The sequence below is a fragment of the Lissotriton vulgaris genome, chromosome 5 (genome assembly GCF_964263255.1).
Source record: "Lissotriton vulgaris chromosome 5, aLisVul1.2, whole genome shotgun sequence".
NCBI classification, from domain to species: Eukaryota; Metazoa; Chordata; class Amphibia; order Caudata; family Salamandridae; genus Lissotriton; species Lissotriton vulgaris.
The window spans coordinates 20,931,372-20,943,780 of NC_141693.1; the positions used below are offsets into that span (position 1 = coordinate 20,931,372).

Below are 12,409 nucleotides of genomic sequence, written 5' to 3' on the forward strand. Positions count from 1 at the left end.
AGATTGCACACTGCGGTAACACCGGGTCGTTGCACACTCACCCCACGGTATTACTACTCAAGCATAGACTGCACACTGCGGTAACACTGGGTGATTGCACACTTACCCCACGGTCTTACCACTTGAGCACAGACTGCACACTGCAGTAACACCAGGTCGTTGCACACTCACCCTATGGTATTACCACTCGAGCACAGACTGCACACTGTGGTAACACCGGATTGTTGCACACTTACCCCACGGTATTACCACTCGAGAACAGATTGCACACTGTGGTAACACTGGATCATTGCACGCTCACCCCACGGTATTACCACTCGAGCACAGACTGCACACTGCGGTAACACCGGGTGATTGCACACTCACCCCACGGTGTTACCACTCGAGCACAGACTGCACACTGAGGTAACACCGGGTCATTGCACACACACCCCACGGTATTCCCACCGTGCACAGACTGCACACTGCGGTAACACCGGGTCGTTGCACACTCACTCCCTGGTATTACCGCCGAGCACAGACTGCACACTACAGTAACACCGGGTCGTTGCACAATCACTCCCTGGTATTACCGCCTGGCACAGATTGCACACTTCGGTAACACTGGGTCATTGCACACTCACTCCCTGGTATTACCGCTGGGCACAGACTGCACACTGCGGTAACACCGGGTCGTTGCACACTCACTTCCTGATATTACCACCGGGTCACAGACTTCACACTGCGGTAATACCGGGTCGTTGTACACTCACTCCCTGGTATTACTGCCAGGCACAGACTGCACACTGCAGTAACACCAGGTCGTTGCACACTCACTCCATGGTATTACCGCCGGGCACAGAATGCACACTGCGGTAACACCAGGTCATTGCACACTCACCCCACGGTATTATCACTCTAGCACAGACTGCACACTGCGGTAACACCGGGTGATTGCACACCCACCCCACGGTATTACCACTCGAGCGCAGATTGAATAATGCGGTATCACCGGGTCACTGCACACTCACCCAACGGTATTACCACTCGAGCACAGACTGCGCGCTGCGGTAACACCGGGTGATTGCACACTCACCCCACGGTGTTACCACTCGAGCACAGACTGCACACTGAGGTAATACCGGGTCGTTGCACACGCATCCCACGGTATTACCACCAGGCACAGACTGCACACTGCTGTAACACCGGGTCGTTGCACACTCACTCCCTGGTATTACCGCTGAGCACAGACTGCACACTGCGGTAACATTGGGTCGTTGCACACTCACTCCCTGGTATTACTGTCGGGCAAAGATTGCACACTGCGGTAACACCGGGTCATTGCACACTCACTTCCTGGTATTACCGCCGGGCACAGACTGCACACTGCGGTAACACCGGGTCGTTGCACACTCACTCCCTGATATTACCATCGGTTCACAGACTTTACACTGCGGTAATACCGGGTCGTTGCACACTCACTCCCTGGTATTAATGCCGGGCACAGACTGCACACTGTAGTAACACCAGGTTGTTACACACTCACTCCCTGGTATTACCGCCGGGCACAGAATGCACACTGCGGTAATACTGGGTCGTTGCACACTCACCCCACGGTATTACCACTTGAGCACAGATTGCACACTGTGGTAACACTGGGTGATTGCACACTCACCCCACGGTATTACCACTCGAGCACAGATTGGATACTGCGGCATCACCGGGTCATTGCACACTCACCCCACGGTATTACCGCCGGGCACAGACTTCATACTGGCCTCTTTTGCCTCGTGAGTTTCAGCAGGTCGAATGGGCATCAAAGAAGGGGCAACATACCCATGTGAACCGTGGACGCTTCCAGACCCTGGCGCGGGGGGCACATGAGCTCCTGACGCACACAGCGGGCCCCTGTGATTGGCATCCGTGCCAGCGTTTGCACCCAGAGGGAGAGAGGGGCAATTTACAGGGGTGGTCGGTAAAAAGGGGGGCAGAGAGAGGGGCAAACAGGGATGGGTGACTGTTGGACAGGCCTCGGTGAAGGCCCACTCCCCCCCGCATGACAGGGCGCGGACACCGGCTCTTCCGATGTCACCAGAAGAACTACACCGTCAACCCGCAGAAACCAACCGCAATCCGTCCCCCCACGGGACGATTGCTCCCGAACATCCCAACATCGGCTGACCCGAACCACCGTCAGCACCATTGCCCAGGGCCAGCCGCCATCTTGGACACTGCACCACGAGGCCGCGTGGCCTCAACTCGACCCCAACCCTGGGCCTGGCCAGGCCCCGACATCGAGGCACCACCATCCACCCAGGAGGTGAACGGACCACTTGGCAGGTCAATGGGAGAGAGGAGTGTCGATGGCTCTCCCCCGCCAGGTGCCGATCGCCCCCAGCCTCCCCGGGCGCTGGCTCCACCCCCCTGCTGGGTGTCTGGACTCTCTCATCCCGGACCTCCCGACCTCCAAGTGCGAGGGTCCGGACATCAAAGGGCGCCAGACCTATAATTGGGGCAGCTCCAGACCAGGAAGGCAGTTGTATCCTGGAGTCGAGAGACACCTTGAAGAACTCATCCTTGACGGACTGCTGGCGCTGCCGCAGCCCTGCCTTGTGAATCATCGTCCTGCCTGCTGGCGCTGCCGCGGCTTTCTGCAACCTACATCCTCGTCGGGACCTGCTGGCGCTGCCGCGGCCCTCTGCCACCTACATCCTCGTCGGGACCTGCTGGCGCTGCCGCGGCCCTCTGCAACCTACATCTTCGTCGGGACCTGCTGGCTCTGCCGCGGCCCTCTGCAATCTACAGCCTCATCGGGACCTGCTGGCGCTGCCGTGGCCCTCTGCAACCTACAGCCTCATCGGGACCTGCTGGCGCTGCCGCGGACCTTCCTTGTGTGAACTACCATCCGAGCCGCTGGCGCTGCTGCGGCCCAACCTCCCAGAACTTCGAGCTCGAGGATTGTGAGCTATCCATCCTACCACCTCCGTACCGGATCGGTACTAAGACTGTCCCGCTACCCCTTTCCTCACCAGAGACTAGAATTGAGAGGACCCTCGTGTCCCGATCTCACTGTATCGTTGATATCCTTGCCTCAAGAATCGTATATAAAGAGTGTTGACCTCATCCTTGTGTGGTGTCCATCTGTGGGGGGGAAGTTACTTGTCTGTACGATCGCTGGAGACGGCCCTCTCTGGAGGCCTCTCCCCTTGTCCTCGGCCGACCCTCCAGGTCTCCGTCTAACATTGGTGGCCAGCGGCGCGATCCGAACCAACGCATAATCGTACAGAGAGTAACTCACCCCACGACTCAACCACGATGTCAACAAAAGAAAGCGGATCCACAGAGAAATTCCAGATGGAGAAACTAGAAGAGTACAACCATCGAGAGCTAAAGCAATTTTGCATGGAACTAGGCATTGCTACCACCGGGCTGAGCACGAAAGAGGACTTCAAGCACGCCCTAGAATCTTGGGCAGAAACGGGTACGGCCGTACCCCAGAACCAAAACCTCGAGGCGCTGGAAACGAACACCCCTCCGACAGAAGGAAGGAGATCGGGTCTCTCCCCGGAGGAGATCCAAGAACGAGAGAAAAGCAGACTCCATGAATTGGAGTTGGCACGGCTCCGGTTGGACGGAGAACTGAAATTGGCGGAACAAAAGATCACGTTAGAACACTTGCGGCTCCGAGAGGAGCGGGAAGAGAAACAAAGGCAGAGGGAACTCGAAGAGAAAAAAATGGCATACGAACATGAATGCCAGCTAGCTGAGATAGAAATGCGGAAGCAGAATAAAGATCTCGGGGTGCCCGAACGCCCGCACACCCCGGGCCCTGCCGAACCAAAAGTCCACATCCCCAAGGATGTCGTCAGAGAATACTATCGAAACGACGATATCCAGCAGTGGTTCAAAGCTTATGAGATCGCCATGACCTCCCACCGAATCGATCGAAAGGACTGGGGAGCCGGGCTATGGGGGAGGTTCGTCAATGAAGAGCGCGACGCCCTGCTGCAGCTCCCGGACCATCAAATGACCTCCTATGACCACATGAAGGCCGCCCTCCTCACTCGGTACGGACTCACGCCCGAGATGTACCGCCAGAGGTTCCGCGACTGCAAGCGGATCCCGGGTACCACTTGGGTAGAGTATGTGAACTATTTCAGCAGAGCCTTCGAGGGGTGGATCAAGGGCAGCCACGTAACAACCTACGAGCAACTCTTTAACCTCATTGTATGGGAACACCTCTCCAACAATTGCTTCGTCGAGCTCAGGCAGCACCTCCTCGACAGTAAATTGACTGAACCTCGGCAGCTCGCCGCCGAAGCTGACCGATGGGAAAGCACTCGAGTTGCCCGAAGTGGGCCAAGTGATCCAAACAGAACCAACCAAGGTCCCCATCGCCCCCGAGGAGGAGGAGGCCAGGGTCGGGGCAGAGATGCCGTCCCGGCAGCTCCCACCAACAACACCCCGCCACCGGCCGGTAGGGGAAACCCCCCGATGCGTCCGGGGTTCCGAGCTAACGTCACTTGCCACCGGTGCCAGCGGACCGGCCACTATGCCAACGACCCTAACTGCCCGAAGAACCAAAGTCCCATACCACGCCAGGTCGCTGCCGCCGCCCTGGGAGAGGAACAAGCTCCCGAAGAGTATGAGGAGTACGAACAAGAACAGCCCGAGTGGGAACCCGCCGCCATGATCCTGGCTTGCCTAGGGGAAAGAGACATGATTCCGCGGGCTCCCCTACCCGCCAACACGAGGAAATACAGCCAGTGGGTGAACATTAACGGGCGCAAGGCCGAAGCTCTGCGTGACACTGGGGCCAGTGTGACGGCAGTCCGATGTCATCTGGTAACCCCCGAACAAATTTTACCAAACGTTCTTTGCCCCGTCCGATCAGCAGACAATTCAGAGAGCCTGTATCGGATGGCCTGTGTCCCCTTCGAATGGGGAGGAGTGTCCGGTATGCTAAAGGTGACTGTCCGTGATGATGCCCCGGTGGACTGCCTCCTGGGAAACGACCTCGAAAGTTCCCCCTGGGCAGCAGTTGAGAGAAGAGAGCACCTGGGGATGTTGGGCCTCCCTGACTGGGCCTGCGTAACAACCCGGTCCATGGCCGCCCGCACCATCCCCAGTCCCGAAGAACCCGAATGGCCAGCACCTCCTCCCCCGATCATCCCAGAAGGAGACGCCCTCAGTACCGATCCCCCGGAGCAAAGCCGAGAAGGGCCCCCTCAGCTCCAGGACCTTCCAGAACTGGCCCAGTGGCGCCAGGAGGGTGGGCCCTCCCAGGAACAATTCCGGCAAGAACAGAAGACCTGTCCCTCCCTCGAGGGACTCCGACAGCAAGCCCTCGCCCAGAGCACAGGAGACACCGCAGGAGCACACTGGATCTATTGGGACAATGACCTACTGTACAGTGAACAGAGAATTGCTGAATTAGGGGCCAGCCGGGTGCTGGTGGTGCCCCTCCGCTTCGGAGACTTCCTTCTGAACTTGGCCCACGATGTCCCCCTTGCCGGGCACTTAGGACAGGACAAAACTTACAACCGCCTGGTAACACACTTTTACTGGCCCAAAATGCGAAATGATGTCTCCAACCACTGCCGGGCCTGCCCCACCTGCCAGGCCAGCGGGAAGAGTGGCCAAAAAATCAAAGCACCCTTGCAACCATTCCCCGTCGTCACCACCCCGTTCGAGCGGGTGGGAATAGACATTGTGGGGCCCCTGGACCCTCGAACAGCACAGGGGCACCGGTTCATCCTGGTCCTGGTGGACCACGCCACCCGCTATCCCGAGGCCATTCCTCTTCGGACCATAACAGCACCCGTGGTAGGACGAGCCTTGATGGGGATATTCTCTCGAGTGGGCTTCCCCCGGGAAGTCGTCAGCGACAGGGGCACGAACTTTATCTCCAAATATATGAAATCCCTATGGCAGCAGTGCGGGGTTACCTACCGGTTCACGACCCCCTATCACCCGCAAGGAAACGGTCTGGTCGAACGGTTTAACCGCACTCTCAAGGGGATTATCATGGGCCTGGAGGAACCCCTACGCCGCCAATGGGACGTGCTGCTCCCGTGCCTCCTCTTCGCCTACCGAGAGGTCCCCCAGAAGTCCCTCGGCTTTACCCCTTTCGAGCTCCTGTACGGGCACCCTGTCTGGGGGCCCCTCAGCCTGGTTAAAGAAGAATGGGAGATGTCCCCCCCAGAAGACTCCCCCGGACGTGTATATGTACCTCCTGACCCTCCGCAACCAGACCCGGCGATTCCGGGAGCTCGCTAAAGCCAACCTTGAGGCCAGTCAGGAAGACATGAAGAAATGGTACGATCAACATGCCTCCTCCATTGAGTTCGAACCCGGTCAGCAAGTATGGGTGATGTCACCAGTTGAACCTTGTGCCCTGCAGGACAAATGGACGGGGCCCTTCAAGGTGATTGAGCGTAAGAGCCCTGTCACCTACCTAATAGACATGGAGTCCCCCCGGAACCCCCTCCGGGTCCTCCACGCCAACAGACTCAAACCACACTTCGTACGCTCGGAACTCAGCCTCCTGATGGCAACCGACAGTGGGGCCGAAGAAGATTCCGAGCCCCTCCCTGACCTACTGAGGACCCGTGAGAAGGATGGCTCAGTGGACGGGGTCCAACTCTCCGATGCCTTGACCCCGGAGCAACGCCAAGACTGTCGGGCTCTCCTGCTGCAATTTGCGAACCTTTTTCCCTCACCCCCGGGGTCACCCCCTGGTGCCTTCACGACGTGGACACTGGGGATAGTCCACCTATTCGACACAGGGCGTACCGAGTGCCGGATCGGGTGCGCGCCTGCATCCAGGACGAAGTCTCGAAAATGCTCGCCCTCTGAGTCATCGAGCCCTCCGACAGCCCCTGGGCCAGCCCAGTCGTACTGGTCCCCAAAGCTGCTGCCCCGGGCACCACCCCGGAGCTACGGTTCTGTGTAGACTGTCGGGGTCTGAACGCTGTCACCCGAACCGACGCTCACCCCATTCCCCGGGCAGATGAACTAGTTGACCGTATGGGGGCTGCCCGCTACCTAAGCATCTTCGATCTGACAGCGGGCTACTGGCAGATCGGCCTCACCCCCAGAGCTCAAGAACGATCCGCCTTCTCGACCCCGGATGGCCACTACCATTTCAAAGTGATGCCATTCGGCATGAAAAACGCTCCAGCCACTTTTCAACGACTCGTGAACCAGGTGTTGGCGTGCCTCGAAGAGTTCAGCGCCGCCTACCTAGACGACATCGCTGTATACAGCCGTCACTGGGCAGACCACCTCCACCACCTCCGAGAAGTCCTGCAAGCACTCCAACAGGCCGGCCTTACCATCAAGGCCAGCAAATGCCAGATTGGCCAGGGGTCCGTGACCTACCTCGGACACCAAGTGGGGAGCGGTCTGGTGGCCCCCCTCCAGCTCAAGATCGCTGCCATCCAGTCCTGGCAGCCCCCCGTCACCCAAACCGAGGTCCGAGCCTTCTTGGGGCTCACCGGATACTACCGACGGTTTGTGAAGGACTATGGCAGCATTGTGGGGCCCCTCACAGAACTCACATCCAAGAAGAACCCCAAAACAGTCAACTGGACCCTGGACTGTCAAGCGGCCTTCGAGAAGCTGAAGGCCGCCATGTGCACTGCCCCGGTGCTCCAGGCCCCCGACTACAGCCAGGAATTCATCGTCCAGACGGATGCCTCAGATCAGGGCATTGGGGCGGTCCTCTCCCAACTCAACGCCGAGGGAGTCGACCAGCCAGTGGCTTTCATCAGCCGACGCCTGCTGCCCCGTGAACAACGCTGGAGCACCATCGAGCGGGAGGCCTTCGCCGTAGTGTGGGCCCTCAAAAAGCTCCGGCCCTACCTCTTCGGCACCCATTTCCGGGTACAAACAGATCATAGGCCCCTGCAATGGTTGATGCAGATGTGGGGGGAAAATCCAAAACTACTGAGATGGTCCATCTCCCTGCAGGGGATGGACTTCACTGTGGAGCATCGTCCAGGCCAGGACCACGCCAACGCGGACGGCCTGTCCCGCATTTTCCGCCTCGACGAGGAGAGTACCCAAGAGGATGGGTGACTCTACCCGCCTTCAGCTGGGGGGGACGCATGTTGGACAGGCCTCGGTGAAGGCCCACTCCCCCCCCCCCCCGCATGACAGGGCGCGGACACCGGCTCTTCCGATGTCACCAGAAGAACTACACCGTCAACCCGCAGAAACCAACCGCAATCCGTCCCCCCACGGGACGATTGCTCCCGAACATCCCAACATCGGCTGACCCGAACCACCGTCAGCACCATTGCCCAGGGCCAGCCGCCATCTTGGACACTGCACCACGAGGCCGCGTGGCCTCAACTCGACCCCAACCCTGGGCCTGGCCAGGCCCCGACATCGAGGCACCACCATCCACCCAGGAGGTGAACGGACCACTTGCAGGTCAATGGGAGAGAGGAGTGTCGATGGCTCTCCCCCGCCAGGTGCCGATCGCCCCCAGCCTCCCCGGGCGCTGGCTCCACCCCCCTGCTGGGTGTCTGGACTCCCTCATCCCGGACCTCCCGACCTCCAAGTGCGAGGGTCCGGACATCAAAGGGAGCCAGACCTATAATTGGGGCAGCTCCAGAGCAGGAAGGCAGTTGTATCCTGGAGTCGAGAGACACCGTGAAGAACTCATCCTTGACGGACTGCTGGCGCTGCCGCAGCCCTGCCTTGTGAATCATCGTCCTGCCTGCTGGCGCTGCCGCGGCTTTCTGCAACCTACATCCTCGTCTGGACCTGCTGGCGCTGCCGCAGCCCTCTGCCAGCTACATCCTCGTCGGGACCTGCTGGCACTGCTGCGGCCCTCTGCAACCTACATCTTCGTCGGGACCTGCTGGCTCTGCCGCGGCCCTCTGCAACCTACATCTTCGTCGGGACCTGCTGGCTCTGCCGCGGCCCTCTGCCACCTACATCTTCGTCGGGACCTGCTGGCTCTGCCGCGGCCCTCTGCCACCTACATCTTCGTCGGGACCTGCTGGCGCTGCCGCGGCTTTCTGCAACCTACATCCTCGTCGGGACCTGCTGGCGCTGCCGCGGCCCTCTGCCACCTACATCTTCGTCGGGACCTGCTGGCGCTGCCGCGGCCCTCTGCAACCTACATCTTCGTCGGGACCTGCTGGCGCTGCCGCGGCCCTCTGCAATCTACAGCCTCATCGGGACCTGCTGGCGCTGCCGCGGCCCTCTGCAACCTACAGCCTCATCGGGACCTGCTGGCGCTGCTGCGGCCCAACCTCCCAGAACTTTGAGCTCGAGGATTGTGAGCTATCCATCCTACCACCTCCGTACCGGATCGGTACTAAGACTGTCCCGCTACCCCTTTCCTCACCAGAGACTAGAATTGAGAGGACCCTCGTGTCCCGATCTCACTGTATCGTTGATCCTTGCCTCAAGAATCGTATATAAAGAGTGTTGACCTTATCCTTGTGTGGTGTACATCTGTGGGGGGGAAGTTACTTGTCTGTACGATCGCTGGAGACGGCCCTCACCGGAGGCCTCTCCCCTTGTCCTCGGCCGACCCTCCAGGTCCCCGTCTAACAGTGACGGAAAGGGGGGGCAGAGAGAGGGACAGGCAGTGGGTCCATCCCTGGACTGGCAGAGGGACAGAGAGTGGCAGAGAGGTGTGCTGAGTGACCATCTCTCTGTCGCGGAGACAGAGCGGGGCAAGGGTAGACAGAAGTGAAAGTGAAAGAGAGGCGGAGGGACAGACTGCACACTGCGGTAACACCGGGTCGTTGCACACTCACTCCCTGGTATTACTGCCGGGCACAGATTGCACACTGCGGTAACACCGGGTCGTTGCACACTCACTCCCTGGTATTACTGCCGGGCACAGACTGCACACTGCGGTAACACCGGGTCGTTGCACACTCACTCCCTGGTATTACTGCCGGGCACAGATTGCACACTGCGGTAACACCAGGTCGTTGCACACTCACTCCCTGGTATTACTGCCGGGCACAGACTGCACACTGCGGTAACACCGGGTCGTTGCACACTCACTCCCTGGTATTACTGCCGGGCACAGATTGCACACTGCGGTAACACCGGGTCGTTGCACACTCACTCCCTGGTATTACTGCCGGGCACAGACTGCACACTGCGGTAACACCGGGTCGTTGCACACTCACTCCCTGGTATTACTGCTGGGCACAGATTGCACACTGCGGTAACACCGGGTCGTTGCACACTCACTCCCTGGTATTACCGCCGGGCACAGACTTCATACTGGCCTCTTTTGCCTCGTGAGTTTCAGCAGGTCGAACGGGCATCAAAGAAGGGGCAACATACCCACGTGAACCGTGGACGCTTCCAGACCCTGGCGCGGGGGGCACATGAGCTCCTGACGCACACAGCGGGCCCCTGTGATTGGCATCCGTGCCAGCGTTTGCACCCAGAGGGAGAGAGGGGCAATTTACAGGGGCGGTCAGTGGAAAGGGGGGGCAGAGAGTGGGGCAGGCAGTGGGTCCATCCCTGGACTGGCAGAGAGACAGAGAGTGGCAGAGAAGTGTGCTGAGTGACCATCTCTCTGTCGCGGAGACAGAGCGGGGCAAAGGTAGACAGAAGTGAAAGCGAAAGAGAAGCAGTAGGCGCCACAAACAGGGCAGCCAGAGAGACAGCAAGAGAGAAACAAGGGCAGGAAGAGAGGGACAGGTGTGAGGGGGGACTCCGGGGAGAGACTGAACAGAGGGGGCGAAGAGGTGAAGTGAACACAGAGGGTGGAGAAGAGGACAGGTAGAGAGAGGGCAGCAGAACCAAAGAAGAGGGGAAGGTAGAGAGAGAAAGGAACGGACAGACACTTGGGGGACAGAGAGAGAGTGTGGGAGACAGGCAGAGAGTGCAGACCCGACAGAGGGGATAGGCGTCCCGGCAGAGAGGATGAGACGAGCACGGCACGGAAGCCGCCAAAGAGAGGGGCAGAGACAACAACAGGCTGCCCGGAGGAGAAGACCCGCCGCTGGCTGCCAGAGTCCACGAGTCACCTGTAGCGCTGCGAAGCTGCCCCCTCAGCTCACCTGTAGCCTTGCGAGGCCGCCCCCCCCCCTACTCACCTGTAGCGCTGCGAGGCGGCCTCGTGCTCCCCGAGTCACCTGTAGCGCTGTGAGGTCGCCTCCTGCTCCCCTCCCCCACTCCCCATGCTCACCTGTAGCGCGGCGAAGCCGCCCCCCCCCCCTCAGCTCACCTGTAGCCCTGCGAGGCCGCCTCCTGCCCCCCCCCCCCGCTCACCTGTAGCACTGCGAGGCCGCCTCCTGCTCCCCCCCATGCTCACCTGTAGCGCTGCGAGGCCGCCTCGTGGTCCCCGGGCAGTGAGGCAGGTGGTTCTCTCGAGGTCCGGCCGCCTCTTCTGCTTTTCTCTTCCTGCCCTCCTCCCCTGTCCTAGCCCCTCTGTCCTCCCCTCCTCTCTGTGTCCTGCCCTCCTTCTCTGTCACTGTCCTCTTCTCTGACACCTTCTGCCCCCCCCCCCCCCCGCCCCCCTAGTCTCCTCCCCGGACTCCCCCTGGCTGCGGTCACAGCATTGACAGGAAAACGAAACTGAAAGGACCCGACGCGTCTCCCCGGCCTCCTCCCTCCGCCCTCCCCGGCTCTGCCCGCCCTGGGGATCCCCTTCAGTTACCCAACCCTGCCGACTGCCCGAGGTCTGACTCATCCCTTCGGGGTGGGGGCGGGGCGCATATATTGGATTTTTATAGATAAACAGAACGACCACGTGTGAGAAAAGAGACATTTATGGCCCACACACGCCACAGCAACAGAGCGGATAAACAACAAACCACTGCAGGTGCTTATCACAACACTGAGGGGCACATGTACAAGGAAGCCCCTACCACCACCAGTGACGTTGTGGTGGTGATAGGGGCCTCTCCTTATATACAAGGCAGCGTTAACCCCTTAACGTGGCTTATCGCTGCCTTGTAAATAAGGCCCCCTTTCTTGCTATGCTTAGCATGAAAGGGGAGGGCAGTGGGCGTTTCATCGCAGCACCCACTGAATTTGACGCTGCCCCCTATTTACAAGGGTGGCGTAAATAGGTGGCAGCACCAATATTAAGACCAGGAAAAACCTGGTCTTACCCTGGCAAGGAGAAATGTTTCATTTCTCCTCGTTTTTAGGTCTCGTAGAGAGACCAATTTCCGCCCATCCACAAAGCTGACTTTTTACGATCCGGATTTCGACGAGTGCATGTGCTCTCGTACACGAGCTTGCCCGAGCCTTCTGCCTGCCTCCTGCCTTGAAGGCAATCTGCTTCTCTGCCCCCCTGGCAGCCAAACGCTCTTCAAAGGGTTTGCTCCACGCCCCCCGCCTGCACCACTCTCCATACTTCTCCTCCCACCTCCCACGGCCGTCCTTTCTGCCCGCCTCGCACACCACATCAAAGCGTCCAGATCACAGCCTG

The 12,409-nt window shown here is 59.6% G+C and overlaps 1 protein-coding gene across 3 annotated transcripts in view; it reads right to left on the reverse strand.

Moving 5' to 3' along the window:
- TAP1 (transporter 1, ATP binding cassette subfamily B member) overlaps positions 1-11,549 on the reverse strand; it is a 114,250-nt gene extending 102,701 nt beyond the window's left edge. Inside the window, exon 1 of one of the 3 annotated variants that reach the window (XR_015295836.1) lies at positions 11,285-11,549. The gene's annotated coding sequence lies outside the window, so the exon portion shown is untranslated. Of the gene's footprint in view, positions 1-10,997; positions 11,012-11,284 lie in introns of those variants that run through there. The other 2 variants (XM_086920690.1, XM_086920691.1) reach the window with 2 other exon arrangements.
- Positions 11,550-12,409: the final 860 nt, after the last annotated feature.